Here is a 17,255-nt window from a genome sequence, read left to right as displayed (position 1 = left end):
GACACTATCTTTTTTTCTCCTTCTCCAGTCTCTGGGTCTTATCCTCATTCTATAAATGAGGAAACTGAAGACCAGAGAGCATAGTTCACTTGCAAAGTTACACAGCCAGCCCTTGATAAACCTGGGCCTGGCATGACTGGCTGTGAGTACTACAGCCTAACCTATACCTGCATAGTTGCCATCATATCCTACTCCCTTCTTGGAAACCAGGGAGTCTCCTAATGAAAATGGGAATTTGCTATGATTTTCTTCTGAACATCAACTTTATCTGTCTTTAGAAATGTCTTGATTTTTCCTTTGTGGAATCAGCCCTACTCTACCTCAGTCCCTAGCTCCAGTGATGAGCACATAAGCAGGGCTGGCAAGCCAGAAGAGCCCATTCCTAGCTATTGGCTTTTTGGGTTTTTTGTTAGCTTGATTAGAACAGTGAAAGCCAGCTCCTGGGATTGTTGGTGTTGTTTGTTTGTTTGTTGTTTTGTTTCTAGGAAGGCTTAATGGTTCCTCTAATAAAATTTGAAACTCTTGGTGGCCATCATTATCACCCAATGGGAAAGCTTGTTTGAGAATGACACTAACACAAAGGAAAGCAAAGGTACAACAGCAAGAATGCCAATGTCTTGATTATGTAATCTGAGTTTTAAGACCCAAACAATTTCATACTTGGATTTCTCAGTTACATGTGCCAACAATTTTTTTTTTACCTCATTAAGCCATTTTAAGTTGTTATAGCCATTATTTAAAACCAAAATACTCATGAATAATATTCATGAAAAAGAAAATCAGTATTGCATTTGAGTGTAGATGAGAAGGAAGAAAACCCACTAGCAAGAAAGCAAGATAAAAACTCAAGTTTATCTCATTAGAACTTCATTTGAAAACCTCATATATTAGTAGTTGTGTACATTGCTGCATTTTGTCTATTAAAATTTTAAATGATCGCCATTTAACAAACCAGTGAGACATTACATATTTTGTCAAAGGGAAAGAAACAGTAACAAAACAGAAGTGAGTGATCAGCACTACCCTGGTTTGATTAGTCAATTACAGTTCATAGTTTTCTGGGGCATTTCACTGGGGAGAACTAATCAGAGTTCTGATTACCTTAGCATTTCTTGTTCAGAGGGTCACACGCACAGTGTGTGTATAAAGACCAACTGCTTTCATCTCACACACTTACATTTATGGCTTATTAATAAACTTATTGAACTTCAACTAACTATATAGTTAATTGAAAACACAAACAACCTAGAGCATTTCATATGGTCAGGGACAAGTTGTGTCATTTCTATAAAGCTGTGTCAGGAGCTGGGGAGATGGCTTAGCAGGTACGAGCACTTGTAGCAAGCATGAGGGACTGAGTTTGATCTCTAGTGCCAACTTAAAAGTGTCTAGAGTGGTCATGCACCCCCCAGTTCTGTAAGGGCTGGAGACCAGAGAATCATTAGGGCTTGCTGATTAGCCTGTCTTACTGAAATGGACAGTTCCTGCTTCAGTAAGGGACTCTACCTCAAGAAAACAATGCAAAATTTTAATAGAAAAAGACACCAACATTCTCCTCTGGCCTGTATACATTCACATGGGGCATGCATATCTGCATACACATGGGCATATACCATATACACCATACCTTGCATACTATACACACACATGCACATGCAAAAATGAAGTTGTGTCAATTTGAAATTTAATAAGCTGTTCTCTGTCTCTCTGCTGTGTGTATATGTGTGCATTAATGATATTGTGTTATATTCTGTCACTCAGTCCAAGGGAGGGGGAGCTATATTCAACCACACAAGTTTCCTTAGAGAAACAGTCTGAGATTGTTATAACCAGAAAAGACCTAGAAAGTTTTAAAATGAAAGGAAGATGGAGCCAGACAACCTTTTCTGCCATGTGAGACAAATGAGTGTCTGTCTCAGTGTCTTCTTGGGATCATGACAAGTTCAAGATATTGGAACTACTCCAACAGTATGTTGATAAGATACCTTGCAAGTTCTTTTCTCTGATGGATGTGTTCAGACATTGAGTAAAAGAGAGAAGAATTCATTTGGTTTACCCTAACCAATGTTGATTCAAGCCCTCAGTTTTCCAGCTTGGAAGTTTTAAATGACTAAAAGGAAAATCCACAAAGGAAGTGCACTCCATTGTTCCCTTTGTTTTATGATTCAGAATAATAAGAAATACTGCTGTGGAGCAGTCATCAATGGTTAACAGAAAGTGTGTAGTTGCATCTCTATTATAAGAAGTGTGCACTCAGGACTCACCTGTAAATGGTCCCCACCTATTTGGAGGAAAGATCGATGTTATTTGGTACAGGGCCAACATCTGCCAGCCTGGAACTATGCCATAACCCCTGCTTTCTTTGCTGTGCTATGTTCTGTTTTCTTTGGATTTGGCTACATGCATAACTATTGACCACATTTCTCCACAGAATATGCCTACATGGGTTAAATTTCTACATCAAAGGGCATACCCAATATCTTTGTTTTGGACAAGTGTCAGAAATAAGTAAAACATTATGTATCTTAATAGGCAAATCAAAGTTGGGAGCCTGGCATGACAGAAGCAGTGCTGGGCAAAGGAGTCGCTGGACCTGGATTCTCAGCTTGCTCTGCTATTAACCCTGCTGTTAACCATTTTTTACTTGGCAAGTCTGTTTGCCATGCTCAAGATTAAATTTCCTAGTTGTAGAATGGAAACAGATGGAAGGGTTGGTGCAGGGAAAACACATGGAGTAACTTCAGTAATCAGGGATTCAAAAAGTCAAAGGAAACATATATTGTCTCAAACATGCACCATCCATCTAGGATAAAAATAAGAGCAGATATGCAATGACAATTAAATGTTCACACACTTGCTGCTTGCCTTGTCACCTTGCTAACCTAACTGGCTACCAGCCATAGGCACCAAAAAATACAGTCTCACCAGGACCACACCAACAAGCAACCTCAACAGTCATATGTTCCATTTTGACTGTGATTTCCTAGTAGCCCCAACTATGTTACTGTGAGGAAAATATTTTGAATCATTTGAAAACTGCAACTGTGTAAACTCTCACTAAATAGAAGAAAAAAAATCTCCTTGGTTATCTACTTTGGACTTGTTTTCTATAAAACATTTGAAATTTGTAAGATGCTGTCTTAGCAATCCTTTCAACCTCTACTATTTGGTACATTTTCTTTAGAAGAATTTCATTCTGTATAGTAGTTCCCTCAAGCCCATATTATTTGTTTATTTAGACATCTAAGTTGCAGTGTACAGGTAACACTGTGTACAGCCCATCCGAGGGGGAAAAAAGCCTCTATTCCACCAGTTGTATCTTACCAGGGCTAGTAGTCAAAATGTCATGCATGAGCTAAGTCAGCTAGACTATTTAATCCTAAATAGCAAGCTCACATTTCCTTAAGTATAAATTTAAACAGAAGCCAACAGGTTGGTTATACTTGAGGTACCAGTATGCTGATACATATAATTAGGATGCAAAATATCTTTTATCTTTTTTGTGGGGGGATGAGGTAGGGTCTCACTCTAGCCCAGGCTGACCTGGAATTCACTATGTAACCTCAGGGTGGCCTCAAATTCACGGTGATCCTCCTGCCTCCCGAGTGCTGGGATTAAAGGTGTATACCTCCACACATGGCTCTTGTATCTTTTCATCTTTTCTAAATAAGCAAGGGATATATTCTTCCTCAGTATGAAAATAAAATTCTTAGTAGGAAGTTGAGCACCTTTTCTTTAAAAAAAAAATAAGACTCTGATATTTAAAATAGTCTTTAGGGCTGGAGAAATTGCTTAGCAGTTAGGGCACTTGCCTGCAAAGCCCAAAGACCCAGGTTTGATTCTCCAGGTCTCACATAAGCCAGATGCACAAGGTGCTGCATGCTTCTGGAGTTTGTTGCAGTGGCTGAAGGCCCTAGTGTGCCCATTCTCTCCATATATCTGCCTTTCTCCCTCTCTCTCCCCCAAACAAACAAAGCAAAGTTTAAAATAGTCTTTAACCAATGGGGAAAGTAAGTTTAGTCTATTTTTGGGAGGCAAGAATGGATTACAGAACAAATTTATAAAAAAAGGAGTGTGAACTTTCATGTATCATCATATGGCCAGGCCTGGAATGTTTGCAAAAGACAGAATTCCTTTTCAAGGTGGAGATTTTTCTCCCACCAAAAATGTAATAAGGATAGCAAGATTACAACAAACCACATCCAAATAAATGTGGATCTTGACATTTTAAAATGAAAAGACGATCCAGAGGACTTTATTTATGAACTTTATAAGAGCTTCATTAACACCTGTATTTGACCATCCATTCTATGAAGAAACACACATAGCCCACAATTATCAAACACTTGGAAAAATAACACAACATGATGGGAAAGTACAACTTGATCATTGTCTTTGTGGTTCCAGAAGAGAGATGGATGAAAGTCTAGAGAGGAGTTTGAGGTTCACCCTGAAGTAGACAACTTAAATCACCAGAGCTATCCACTCACTGACCTGTGTGCCTTGGCAAGGACTGGACTCTGTGGAGGCTCAACAGGGAGCTAGAAAACCATCAGTTACATTTGCGGGAAGGAACCAACACAGATAATTTTGAATTCTCATGAAATCCAGGAATGCAATGATAGCAGAACAAAATATGAGGCTGTTTATTGTAGAAAGGTATTCTCAAGTTTAATCATGCATAAGAATCACCTGGAGGTTTATTAAAACAAAAATGCTCTCCTCCACTTCAAGTTCCTGATTTAAAGAGCTTAGTGTACCTACATTTCTTATAGTGTTGCTGGTCAAGAGCCACTCTTTAAGACCCAGGGTGGTAAAGTATCAGTTCTCTGAAGAGATTGAGTAAAGGAAAGGTGGAGAGCTAATCAAAATCTAAGAGGATGTAAATAAATCATATGGAAACCTACTTTTTTTGGACAATGGAGCACTCAGGAGCCATAGATTGTTACTAGAAAATGGCCCTGTTACCCACCCCCCAAACATTACAGGCCATTGCCAAGGCCCTTGGTTTCCCAGCAGGATTAGATGGTAATACCCTATTGCTGGATACTCCACATACTTGGTCTGCAAGTTCCCTGAGAAATCCTACTGGAACTGAGCTGAAAACTTCCTCCATGTAGACCAGCTGACAGAAAGCTGTAAAAAGCCATACTGCATGCATTTCAATGGAAGAGAGAGAAATCACCAGTGAAGATGCCCAACAGTGAACACTGCAAGCCTTATATTTGGCCAGCTGGGCCAAATGAGCCAACAGGTGCAATAGTGGCATGTCTGTTATTGGGGAAACCAACCACCCTCTAATTTGACTGGAGGCCTGCTCCATGGGAGGGAATACATCCCCAATACTGAAAACCCACAACAGGGGTAGTCATGAGACCAAAGGGTGTAACATCTGCTGGCGTCTGGCTAAATGTACATATTGTGCTCACCAGACTGCCCAGAAAGCACTTCTCTTAATGTTCATATCTGTATATTAATGCTATTCTCACTTTTGATTAGAGAACCTTCTCTTTTCGGATGGCAGTTACCTTGGGATGGCTCAGAAGGTAGTGCTGAGAAGAAGTGACAAAGGAGTGCTCAGCATTGAAATATCTCAATCACACCTTGGCTCAGCGTCCAATGTAAAAGAGGTGGCAACAACAATGTAAGAGCCAAAGGAAGGGTAGGGCTCCTTACAACGTGCTCCTCCAGACACAAAATAGCATGGATATCCATGACCTCACAGTGCCTAACACTACCTACACAAGACCATCATAATAGGAGGAAAAGATCATTGCATCAAAGTAAAAGAGAGACTGAGAGTGATGGAGAGTGGAGTTTCAAAGGGGGAGGGAGAGAATTACCATGGGATATTGTTTACAATTATGTAAATTGTCCAAAAAATAAATAAATAAGTGGAGAATAAACACCATGGTAGCTGAGGTGGCTTCAGTACTAAGCACTGTTTATTCATATGGTGGAAACGTTGTTATGTTTTCATTTCCTATTTTTAGTGGCCATTTATGTTGATAAAAAGAACTCAAACAGGTGCAATTTATTTTTCAAACATTCCTGCTCTTCGCTAATCTTTTATAATAAAGAACAGGTCTAAAATAATTAATCTTTGGGAAGGAACACTACTGACTTAGCTGCGTACCCCTAGAAGCAGATCTTGAAGAGAAGGCTAAAGACAGAAGTTAATTTGGCAGGTGCAGACATACCAGCAGAGGAACAGGATATTTTTAAAAAGGAGTTAGGAGGAGGGGCAATCAATAGGAAATGTGTTGTTCAGCTACTGAAGCTGAATCTACAGGGAAGCTCTTGAAAATGGGGCAGACCCATATGCTTCAGGATTGTTCCAAAGAAGTGGGAGGTAGGGAGTACTGATACTCCCACACCTGTAATTTACTGGTTAGTTTGTTCATGAGGGAGTAGGGAAGCATGGCTTTCCAGGCACCTTCAACCCATTTCTCTGTCTATACACATAAGAAAAATTCCAAAAATGATGCAGTATTTTGTTGTTGTTGTTGTTGGAAGCCAAGGCAATCTTCAGAAAAATGGTGAGGGAATCTGTTGGAAAATGGGAAAAATACCAACATTCCTGATTCCAGCTGAAATTTCTTAGGTTGTTTTTTGTGGTACTATGTTTGTTTTATACCTATCTTCTATTTTTTCCAATTGGTAGTGGTTTCTACTAACAGCTTTCTTTATTTAAAGATAACTTTGTTTAAAGAAAATTTACATAAAGGAAAATGCTATTCAGACAATATTCCTGGTTCTAAGAGAAGATGACAGGAATCATAGAAGGATAACAGTTAGATGGTAGATATTTGGGGTGCACTAGCATTGTGACTTAAAGTAAGAGCCAGCAAAGTTTACTTTTCTATGTAGGGTTATATAGCAAATTTGCAGGCTTTTTAGAGAATAAAGTCGCTGTCATAGCTACGCAGTTCTGCTGATTGTGTGAAAACAGCCATAGACAATGCATAAATGAAATGTCATGGCTATGTTCCAATAAATACTTATGGACATTTGAATTTCATATAATTTCATTTGATATTTTTCCAACAACTTGAAATGTAAAACTGGCTCTTAGTTTACAGGCTACAAACAAATAGGCAATGGGCCAGGAAGAGTTTTCCCACCCCTGATGAAATCTGCACAGCCTTTGAATCTGCCCTAGATTTTTCAATAACCATCATGACCTTGGGCAAATTACTTAACTTTTTATACCCTTAAGAAGGTCCTAATCATTGGAGCAGGATATTTCCTACTGTACTTCCCCAGTAAGACTCATCATGGGGACTCATCTTCACTACTTTGGGATGTGGTTATGGCAGTAGTGCTCTTATCCACAGGGATAGGCTCTGAAATCTAAGTCTGAGATGCCTAATAGGCCTTTTCATCAGTGATACTAGATAGAGGAAACTGAGAGTAGTTCAAACCCAAGTTGAAACTCCATCTAACTTAAATCCTTAAAATCAATGTTTGAACCTTGCAGGATTACTCTGCTGACAGTAAGAAGTGGCTCTCAAGCCTAAGGGTACCTACAAATCTCTTGCAAAATGGTAGATTCAGTAATTTGCATTTAAACAGATGTCCCAGTGACTGCTATAGATAAATCATGAGAGTAGCTTAGAAAAGGCTGAAAGGTTGGAAGATAATACATCTAGTGAGCACACCCTTCTGAAATCCTCTTTAAAAGTGTTTCCAGATCCATTTAAAATGCCCCCATGGGCTGGAGCAGTTAAGGCACTTGTCTGCAAAGCCAAAGGATCCAGATTTGATTTCCCACGATCCATGTAAGCCAGATGCAGAAGGTGGCACATTCATGTGAAGTTCACTTGCAGGGGCTAAAGGCCCTGGCACACCCATTATCCGCCCCCCCTTCTCTCTCTCTCTCTCTCTCTCTCTCTCTCTCTCAAATAAATAGATAATAAAATTTTAAAAAATGCCTCCATGACTGAGACCTGGACCTGAGGGTTTGCTGTGCCTGCCGGAGAACTGGCTCTATAGCACGTTCATCTCTCTGTCTCTACTCTTCTACTTCTGAGCCCCCGATATGAGAAAATGGATTAATCAGACTTATCCAACTATCATGTGCTTATTATCATATCCAATTACATGTGTCAGTGTGATCTCAAAGGACAGTATACAGATTCTTACATGGAAATGCATAACCAGATTTGGCACATTTCCTACACCAATAAAATGTAACTTCCAAAAATCTCCTATTCACAGTTTTCTCCAGTAAATTCTCCCAAAGTGGGAAAAGATGAAATAATACCCACAGACTGTAGAAGATCTCACTGGAAACAGACCACAGGATTCCTGGGAAAGTTTTTGTAAATGAGACTAAGCTCCAAACAGCTGACATGCATAATCTCACTGCATTTTCACAGCACATTGTGATGCAGAACTGTAACTGCCCTGTTTCACAGGCTGCTAAACAGGCCCAGAAGAGAAGCTGTCCAAGCACATCAGGCAGTGGATCTGAAGTGGATCTAACTACTAAGCTTCCCCACAAAGGATGCTCATCTTGGTGATCCACTATGTCAATTCTCCCACCTTAGTGTCATTAACTAGCATTTACGCAGCTCTATATAATCTTGACCCTTAAAAAAAGACACTTTTTTTTTTAACCAAGGTCCACAATATTATCACTTTGAGTACCTCCATTTGCTGCTAATAAGCCACAGGTCTCTAAATGTTCAATGTGGTTAAAATATCCAGCCCACTTGATTCAAAGATCTGCTGTTGCCCATCAACCTCAAATATGATAGCATATGTAGAAGCACTTAGAACATCCTAAAAAGTTATATAAAATAATAATATCCAGACCATTTTTTAGAAATTTTGTGAAGCAAAAATATTAATTTTATGTAAACATCTGTGGCAATAAAAACAGATGTTCTGGGCTGGGGATATGCCTCAGTAATTAGACATTTGCTTGCAAAGCCTGATGGCCCAAGTTTGATTTCCCAGTACCCATAAAAAGCCAGATGCACAAAGTGATATATGTGTCTGGAGTTCATTTGCACTGTGGCAAGAGGACCTGGCATGCCCAGGTCATATTCTCTCTCCCTCTCTGTTTATCTCTATCTCTTCTTACAAATTAACAAAAATATTTTTTAAAAAAACACATTTCCCATGTTCTCTGATTGGATGTGAGGCTCCCTCCATGGAGAGCATTCATGCCTGATACTAAAAGCCTAGTCAAAAGCCTATGTCTGTGGAGATCAGATCACAGGACCTAAGGGGGAATTCCTACTGTTGTTTGGCTAAATTGATATGTTCTCATCAAATTGCCCTCTTTATATTTATGTATTTGTCTATGTATTAGTGTTTCTCTCACCTTTGGGCACATAAGTTTTTTTTTTTTTTTTTCAGATGGCAGTGACTGAGGAGACTCAAAAAATTTTCAAGGTGCCAGAATAAGGGACTGTTTAGAAGTTGGCATTAAAAGAACATCTGTATCACTCTCTTCAAAGGCTCAGGAAACACTGTTGAAGAAGCAGAAAGAATGCAAGGACCAGAGGATGGAACACAGTCTTATGGACATAAAGTGGCCATTGAATTCATACCTAGCAATGACTATCATTACCTGCTTGAGAACTGGATAATGTTTGGCCTATCAACATTTCATTGTATATGATAGAGGTGGGAAAAAAAGACATTAAAATAGAAAAGGGACTAGCTAGAAAGGAGTTCAGTGGAGTGGGACAGGAGAAGGTAGTCTGAAAAGGTTATGATTAAAATATATTACACACATGTATGAAAATTATCAATTAAAAAGTTTTTAAAGAGGACTGGAGAGATGGCTTAGTGGTTAAGGTGCTTGCCTGCAAAGCCTAAGGACCCAGGTTCGGCTCCCCAGATCCCATATAAGCCAAATGCACCTCACCATCCTGAATACTGGCATTAAAGGCATGCACCATAATACCCAACTGACCTATGGATTTTTGAACAATAAGGAAAGACTACTTCTATTTGGAGAATGGGCTGTGTATTGAGGCCAAATGTAAGGGAAATTGTGGGGCTGAGAATCTGATAACCTTGGCACTGGCCTTACATAGATCATTCCATCTTCCTTTGCAAGAGAACTGGCTACTTGGTGGGTTAACAAGTGCTTTACATTGTCAGACTATCAGTGTTTTATCCCAACTCCCTTCACTCTTTATGAGTAACTTTGGATAAATCATGTCACCTGTTTTTGGCTTCAGTGTTTCCATTATAAAAATGAAAGAACAGGAAGAAAACTCAGCAGCAAAGGCCAGTAAACTAGAAATATAAAGGGAAAAGAAAGGAAGGGAGGGGGGTACTTAATAGGATGGCAATGTATATGTGTTAGTAGAATAGATTAATGGGAGGGAAAAGGCCCAAAGTAAGGTCAAAGGAAGAGATCGAGTAAAGAAAAGGTGAAGGTGGAGGAAAGGCTAGCCAAAATCTAAAAGGATACAAATAACTCATATGGAAACCTACTTTTTTTGGCAATGGAACACTCAGGAGACATAGATTGTTGCTAGAAAATTTTCAGTGCCAGGGATGGGATACCTTCCAGTGAGCTGTTGGCCAGGGAGGTCCCAGATGCCCCCAAAACATTATAGGCCATTGCCGAGGCCCTTTGTTTCCCACCAGGAATACATAGTAAAACCCTATTGCTGAAGACTCCACATACTTGGGCTGCAAGGCCACTGAGAAATCTTGCTGGAACTGAGCTAATAACCTCCTCCATGTAGACCATCTGACAGAAAGCTGGAAGAAGCCATCCTGTATGCAGTTCAGTGGGAGAAAGAGAAAACACCAGTGAAGATACTCAACAGTGGACACTGCAAGCCTTATATTTGGCCAGCCAGGCCAAATGAGCCAACGGGTGCAACAGTGGCACATCTGTCATGGTGGAAACAAACTGCCCTTTAATTGGACTGGAGGCCCACTCCATGGGAGGGAATACATACCTGATACGGAAAACTTAAAACAGGAGTAGTCATGAGACCTAGGAGTATAACATGCACTGCTGTCTGGCTAAATGTATATACTCTGCTTATCAAACTGCCCAGTAAGCACTTCTCTTAATGTTCATACCCTTATGTTAATGCTACTCTCACTTTTGATTGAGAATCTTCTCTTTTCAGATGGCAGTGACCTTGGGATGACCCAGAAGGCATCATGGTGCTGGAAAGAAGTGACCAGAGTACTCAATATTGTAATATCTCTATCACACCTTCCAAGGCTCATGGTTTAATGCAGAAGAGGTGGCAGAAAGAATGTAAGAGACAAAGGAAGGGCAGGACTCCTTACAATGTGCTCCCCACAGACACAAAATGGCATGTATATCCATGACCTCACAGTGCCTGACACTACCTTCACAAGACCATCATAAGAGGAGGAAAAGAACATGACATCAAAATAAAAGAGAGACTGATTGAGATGGGGAAGGGATATGATGGAGAATGGAGTTTCAAAGGGGAAAGTGAGGGGAGGGAGGGTATTACCATGGGATATTTTTTATAAACATGGATGTTGTTAATAAAAATTTGAAAAATAGTGAAAGAACAGAAGCTATAACTTTGTAATCATCAAAGACTGGGTTGATTTTATAGGAATTATAATAATACTAATTATAAAAGCTATCTGAAAGGCTGGAGAGGTGGCTCAGCAGTTAAGACATTTGTCTACAAGGCCTAATGACTGGGGTTCAATTCCCAGTTACCCACATAAAGCCAGATGCACAGGGAGGCACATGCATCTGGAGTTTGTTTGCAGAGCAAGTACTAGGAAACACCTTGTTTGGGTGAAGGATGTGTGGTCATGCAAAAATAAAAACAATAGTATATGATGATAGTTAAGGAGAAGGAAAGATTTGCTTGAGTTTAAATTTTGGTTTTAAAAGAAATTTTCTGACTGGGATTTCAAAACTTTAATCAGGGACTAGGGAGATGACCCCGCAGTTAAAGTTGTATGTTTGCAAAATTATAAAAATAACATTAATCAAAAACACAGAAATGTACATATGTAAATTTCCATTGTTCTAGCATGTTATTGGAATTATAAAGCAACTAGACAAGAAAAAAAGTCAGAGAGATGAATAGTATGTCTTTTTTAATCATACCAAGAATTGTATTTAGTCCTATTCAATATAGTAAAATATTTTTGATTTGTACACTGTCCTGTGATCAATGTGATATTGTATCATCCAAATTAAGGCAGTAGTAAAGTTAGACAGAGAAAGTGGCAAGATATGAGAGAAATGTTTCCTAAGAGATATCAGATCCTTCCTAGTAGCGTTGTTCCTGCAGTTTTGTTCCACTAAATACCTCTAATTAATCCAAATGTTTACTGAATTTTTAAAAATGTATCTCTCCAATAAAAGGCTTTAATTATATAGGCCTTAAATCCAATGGTGATCCCCAGACGAGCAGCATTAGTACCACTCGGGGACCTATTAGAAGTGCAAATCCTCAGAGTCCAAGCCACATATACCAAAACTGTGGTCATACAGCCCGGCAGCATATGCTGCAACAGGCCTATTCAACATTTTATTCTGGATCACTGAAGCTTGAAGGCCACTGTTTTCACCAAGCCACAAGCTGTGCAGGATCAGAGTTTTATCATTACTTCACTGGCACTTGCAAAACCTGCCTGAAAGGAAATAGTCAACCTACCTGGTCAACCTTGGATTTTCAAGCTTATCAGTAATTGTTAGAAGCATTCTTACTCTGATGTATGTAAGGCCAGCCTTACCAACTGGCTTTTGTACCATTTGCCTTGTATTCTTGCTTCCCCATGCCCATATGTGTGCCACTTTGTACTGCCTCAGTAGTAAAATGTCATTAGCATACAGGATGGTAGACTCAAGGGGCAGGCCAAAAAGAGTCTGGAAGGAGTTGCTAAAACCATGGAACTTGAACTTTGGGGATCGAAGATGTGCCTAAAGTTTATACTGACAGTGAATTGGAGTTAGTGGGAAGACAAATTCCTCATTCACTGGTTCTTTCCATCAACCTTCTACTATCCTGTGCATACAAACCCTTCTATTAGCCAACATGGCCCCAACCTTCTTACATGCCTGGATAAGAAAGAAAAGACATTTGAAAAACTACCAAAACATTATTTCAACCAAACGTAATTCACAACCTATAGCCTATAGTCTCCTGCCTAGAGTCATACGTGGTTCTCTGCCTGAAACAAGCAAATATTTAAGATCTTCTCCACCATGTAACATCAAGATCCCACCCATGTAAGGCAGTGCAGTGTGCATGTTCAGATGAAGTCTGGAATAAGGCAATGCACCAGCCAGCTCCAGCTGTGCCACTCAATAGCTTAGAGTGCTTGGGCACATTGTTTTACCTCTCTAAGCTCAAGTCACCATATTGCTACAACAAGAGAATAGAAGTCTGTACTAGGATTCTTAATGAAGATTAAGTGAGAGCATCCACATAAAGCATTTAGAACTGAGCCTGGCACATATCAAGGGCTGGGTTAATGTGAGCCATTATGATTATTATTGTATTGCCTCTGAAATGTTTCTCAGCCTTCCGTACATCTTGAGAATTTCCAGGCATAGAAACAAGTCAGTGCAAACCCAAAAGGGATAAAGGGGAAGGTGGCTAAAGGAGAAGGAGGTGGGAAGGCAGTTAGCAGAGTGGCAGTTCTTTGCCTATAGGATGTTGCTGTATGAGGCTAGCAGGCTTGTGTTTGAATTACAGTAATGATTCTCAACTTCAGTATGGGTGCACTTTGTCCCTCCATGGGTACAGTTAGTAATGCTTCAGGACATTTTTTGGCTGTTACAGCTGTGCGTTGCTACTGGTATCTCAAAGGTATCAGGGAGATTGTTAAACATTCTGCAATGCACAAGAACAACAAAGAATCATCTAGCCCAAATGGCAGTAGTGTGAAAGCTTGAGAAATAATATATTTCAGTATAACATGACATTATCTTAATGAAGGAAACTGTAGCACTTCATAGCAGATGAGAAAAAGTGACTTTTTAGAAATATTTTATTTATTTCAGAGAGCGAAAGATAGAGGGAGAGAAAGGCAGAGAGAGAGAGAGAAAGAGAGAGAGAGAGAGAGAGAGAGAAAGAGAGAGAGAGAGAGAGAGAGAGAGAGAGAGAGGGAGAATATGGGTGTGCCAGGACCTTCAGCCACTGTAAAAAAAAAAAAAACAAAACTCGAACTCAGATGCATGCACCACCTTGTGCATCTGGCTTATGTGGGTCCTGGAGAATTGAACCTGCGTCCTTTGCCTTCACAGGCAAATGCCTTAACCAAAGCCATCTTTCTAGCCCATGAGTGACTTTTAAAACTACTCTGATTTTGTATTTGGGTTTTTAGTTAAGCCTCAGCCTCAAACTTAAGTGAATAGTGCCTCTCACCTTTCCTCCTTTCTGAAATCTTTTACCTAAAATCAATTTTGTTTTTCAAGGTAGGGTCTTGCTCTCGACAAAGCTGACCTAGAATTCACTATGTAGTCTCAGGGTGGCCTCGAACTAATGGAGATCCTCCTACTTCTGCCTCCTGAGTGCTGGGAATAAAGGCATGCACCACCACGCCCAACCCAATATGTCGTTTTTAAAAACAAAAAAGAAGATGACTAAATATCAACAGGTTAACATAAGACATTAGGTTAAAAAAAGTTTCTCCCTAAAGCAAACACAAGTGGCAATCAGAAAATGTTAGAGCTGAGAGAATCCTTAGAAATGATCTTGTGACTAGTTCTTGTTGATATCTTCCATTTCAACTTTTCAAGGGAAGAAACTAGAGCTTAGAGAGTCAGTCTGATCTGAGTCGCATAATACTACCATCATCAAAAAAGGTCCCGAATCTCCCAAACAACTGATTTCTTTCTGCATTGCTTGGCTTACATTTTATCTCACACTTACAAGCTATAGCTGTTCCCATCTTTGAAAATCCCTAAACATAGGTCTAGCCTAATAAAATGACAACAGTTGAAATTAAATGGAGGAAAATCAGAGTTTGGCAATATTCGTGGAAAACAAAGCTTGCCAGTTGATTAAGACATGGCAGCTACTGCTGAAGAGAAGAAATAAAAGACTGGCTGGATGATTTGGAGGATGTTGTGTTTAATACATGGAAAATTCAGAATGTAGGTGTCCATGGTAGCTGCTCTTCAATATATGAAGTTAGAGAAGGAAACGAGGGCATTGACAGAATCCAGAATCGGTAACTACTCCAGGATTACAAGGGTTTAAGAAAACGTACTCAATTTGACCACTATGAAGCTACTGTGGACCCAAGAGACTCACATTAGATACCAGAGACACCATTGTCCTTGGCGTTCTGAGACCTCCACCTGGTCATATATGGGCTCGATTAAAGGCTCTCTGAAGCTTCTGGTAGCTTCATTGTGCTATCCTCCTACAGTTTAAATAATGAACATGATTCTACCATCTAGTAATAATTATTATAACAAAGATAGTTCTCAGAGGGGAAATTATGCAAATGGGAGAAAGTCTGGTAAAAATGCATGAGGAAAAGGGACATAAGTGAAAAATTACTTGAGAATACTGGACATTTTCTTTCCTTCTACAAATGATTTTCAGCACTCTGCTATTTCCTAGATGGGGCTGCTTCTCAGGAATTCCCTGGTCTTGTCCTCTATCTGACTTTTTCCTTGTTTCTAGGGCACCACATCCATCACCAGGGTCATTTTCCTTTCTCCGCTGTGCTCTCCGCAGCACCCAGCCGCCTCTCTTCCCTCGTCATTGATGTAGAAGTCTCACTCAGGCAACCAGAAAACATGGGTCACCCATAGCTTTATGACCCAGAGAATCCATCCCAGTAGTGAGAAGACAGACAAAGCCAAACTTGAGCGTCCTTCCGTCAACAACCACCTTCAATTCATGTCAAACGCTTTCCATAAGGAACCGTTAAAATTCATTTTCCAAGACCAAATGCGACATCATACCGAGAGATTTGTTCCCTTAAATTGAACTCTGGAAAGACAAGCTCAAGCTGTGATTTCTTCATCGCTGCAAGCGAGCCCTCCCCTGTATCCACAGGCACCTCCTAATGCAGCCAAGAGCCAGCGCGCCGCACACAGGACGTACACGCAAACAAGAAGCACCCTCCTCGGGACAGGATTCTGTGAAAGGCAGCTGCAGGACGATCACGGACACTAGCAGTGACCGTGGGAGCCTCGGGCAGCCCAGCGCACCTACACACTCGTACGCCACGACACATGTCACTTAAACACACAGGTATCTTGTCACACACACACACACACTCAGGACCATGCAGAGTCTACAAATACTTAATTACACACAGGGCTGTGGACACACGTCTGTTCTCATATACATTCTCTCTCTATGCATACTCTGTTCTCATATTTTCTCGCGCGCGCTCTTTCTCCTCGGCCCCTGTACACACACAACCTACACCCTCCGGTAGTCAGAGAACACGCATGCAGTTTCACAAGTACTTACCTACCCCAGTGCAGGGCGGCAGCCCAAGCCTGCAGTGGTCCCACCCAGCCAGCCTGCCCACCCCTGCGGCAAAGCCCCTCACCTGCTCATGCCGCCCCACCCCCTCTCCGCGTGCCTACCTGCACACGTGGGCTCCCGGGGTCCTGATCTCCGGTTCCCTCACAGCACGCGCAGGCTGCCCGGGTCGAGGGAGAGAGGCGCCCGGAGACCCGAGCAGCCACGCGGCGCGGAGCCGGAGCCGAGCTTCTGCCGCGCCGCCGCCGCGCTCCCGCCGCTGCCTGCGCCCTCGCCGCCGCCCCCTCGGGCGCAGGCTCCGGCACCCGCGCTGGGGAGCCCGCGGGCGCGGGGCGCGGGGCGCGGGATGCAGGCTCCGACCCACCCCGGCTCACCTGAGCGCGCACAGCATCCTCCTCCTCCGAGCCGAGCCGGGCTCCGCAGCCCCGAACCCTGGCGGCCCCGCGGTCCTGCCTGCTGCCGCCCCCACGGGGCACGCGGGGCGCCGCCTGGGCAGCGGGAGCACAGAGGCGGGCTGCGCAGACCTCGCCCCTCCGGGCTGGGCAGTTTGTGCGGTCGCTTGTCACAGCGTCACCCACTCGATGAGGGCAGGGCTCCTGGGTGACCTTGGACAAGTCGGGTCACCTCTCGGAGCGCCCACTTCCTCCACTGGGAGACTGTGAAGCGCGTTCTTGCGGTCCGTGCCCGCAGAAGTCCCGGTGTGGCGCAGTGTACTTCCTTCTTAGGTCTGACCGGGTCAGAGCGGGGATATCCTGGGAGCGGGAGCGCCGTTCCCAGAGAGCACCAGCCCTTTGGAGACAGGTTTCCAAG

General features: G+C 41.8%; 1 protein-coding gene across 6 annotated transcripts in view; it reads right to left on the bottom strand.

The window, feature by feature from the left end:
- The window catches only part of Htr4 (5-hydroxytryptamine receptor 4), a 209,540-nt gene extending 192,621 nt beyond the window's left edge, over positions 1-16,919 (bottom strand). For 5 of the 6 annotated variants that reach the window (XM_004664750.3, XM_045132631.1, XM_045132632.1 and 2 more), the window contains exon 1: positions 16,550-16,681. The gene's annotated coding sequence lies outside the window, so the exon portion shown is untranslated. Of the gene's footprint in view, positions 1-16,549; positions 16,682-16,819 lie in introns of those variants that run through there. The other variant, XM_045132630.1, reaches the window with a different exon arrangement.
- Positions 16,920-17,255: the final 336 nt, after the last annotated feature.

This window comes from Jaculus jaculus, chromosome 13, assembly GCF_020740685.1.
Source record: "Jaculus jaculus isolate mJacJac1 chromosome 13, mJacJac1.mat.Y.cur, whole genome shotgun sequence".
Classification (NCBI taxonomy): Eukaryota; Metazoa; Chordata; class Mammalia; order Rodentia; family Dipodidae; genus Jaculus; species Jaculus jaculus.
Note: the sequence above shows the minus strand (reverse complement) of the source record. Positions and strands in the feature narration are given on the sequence as shown.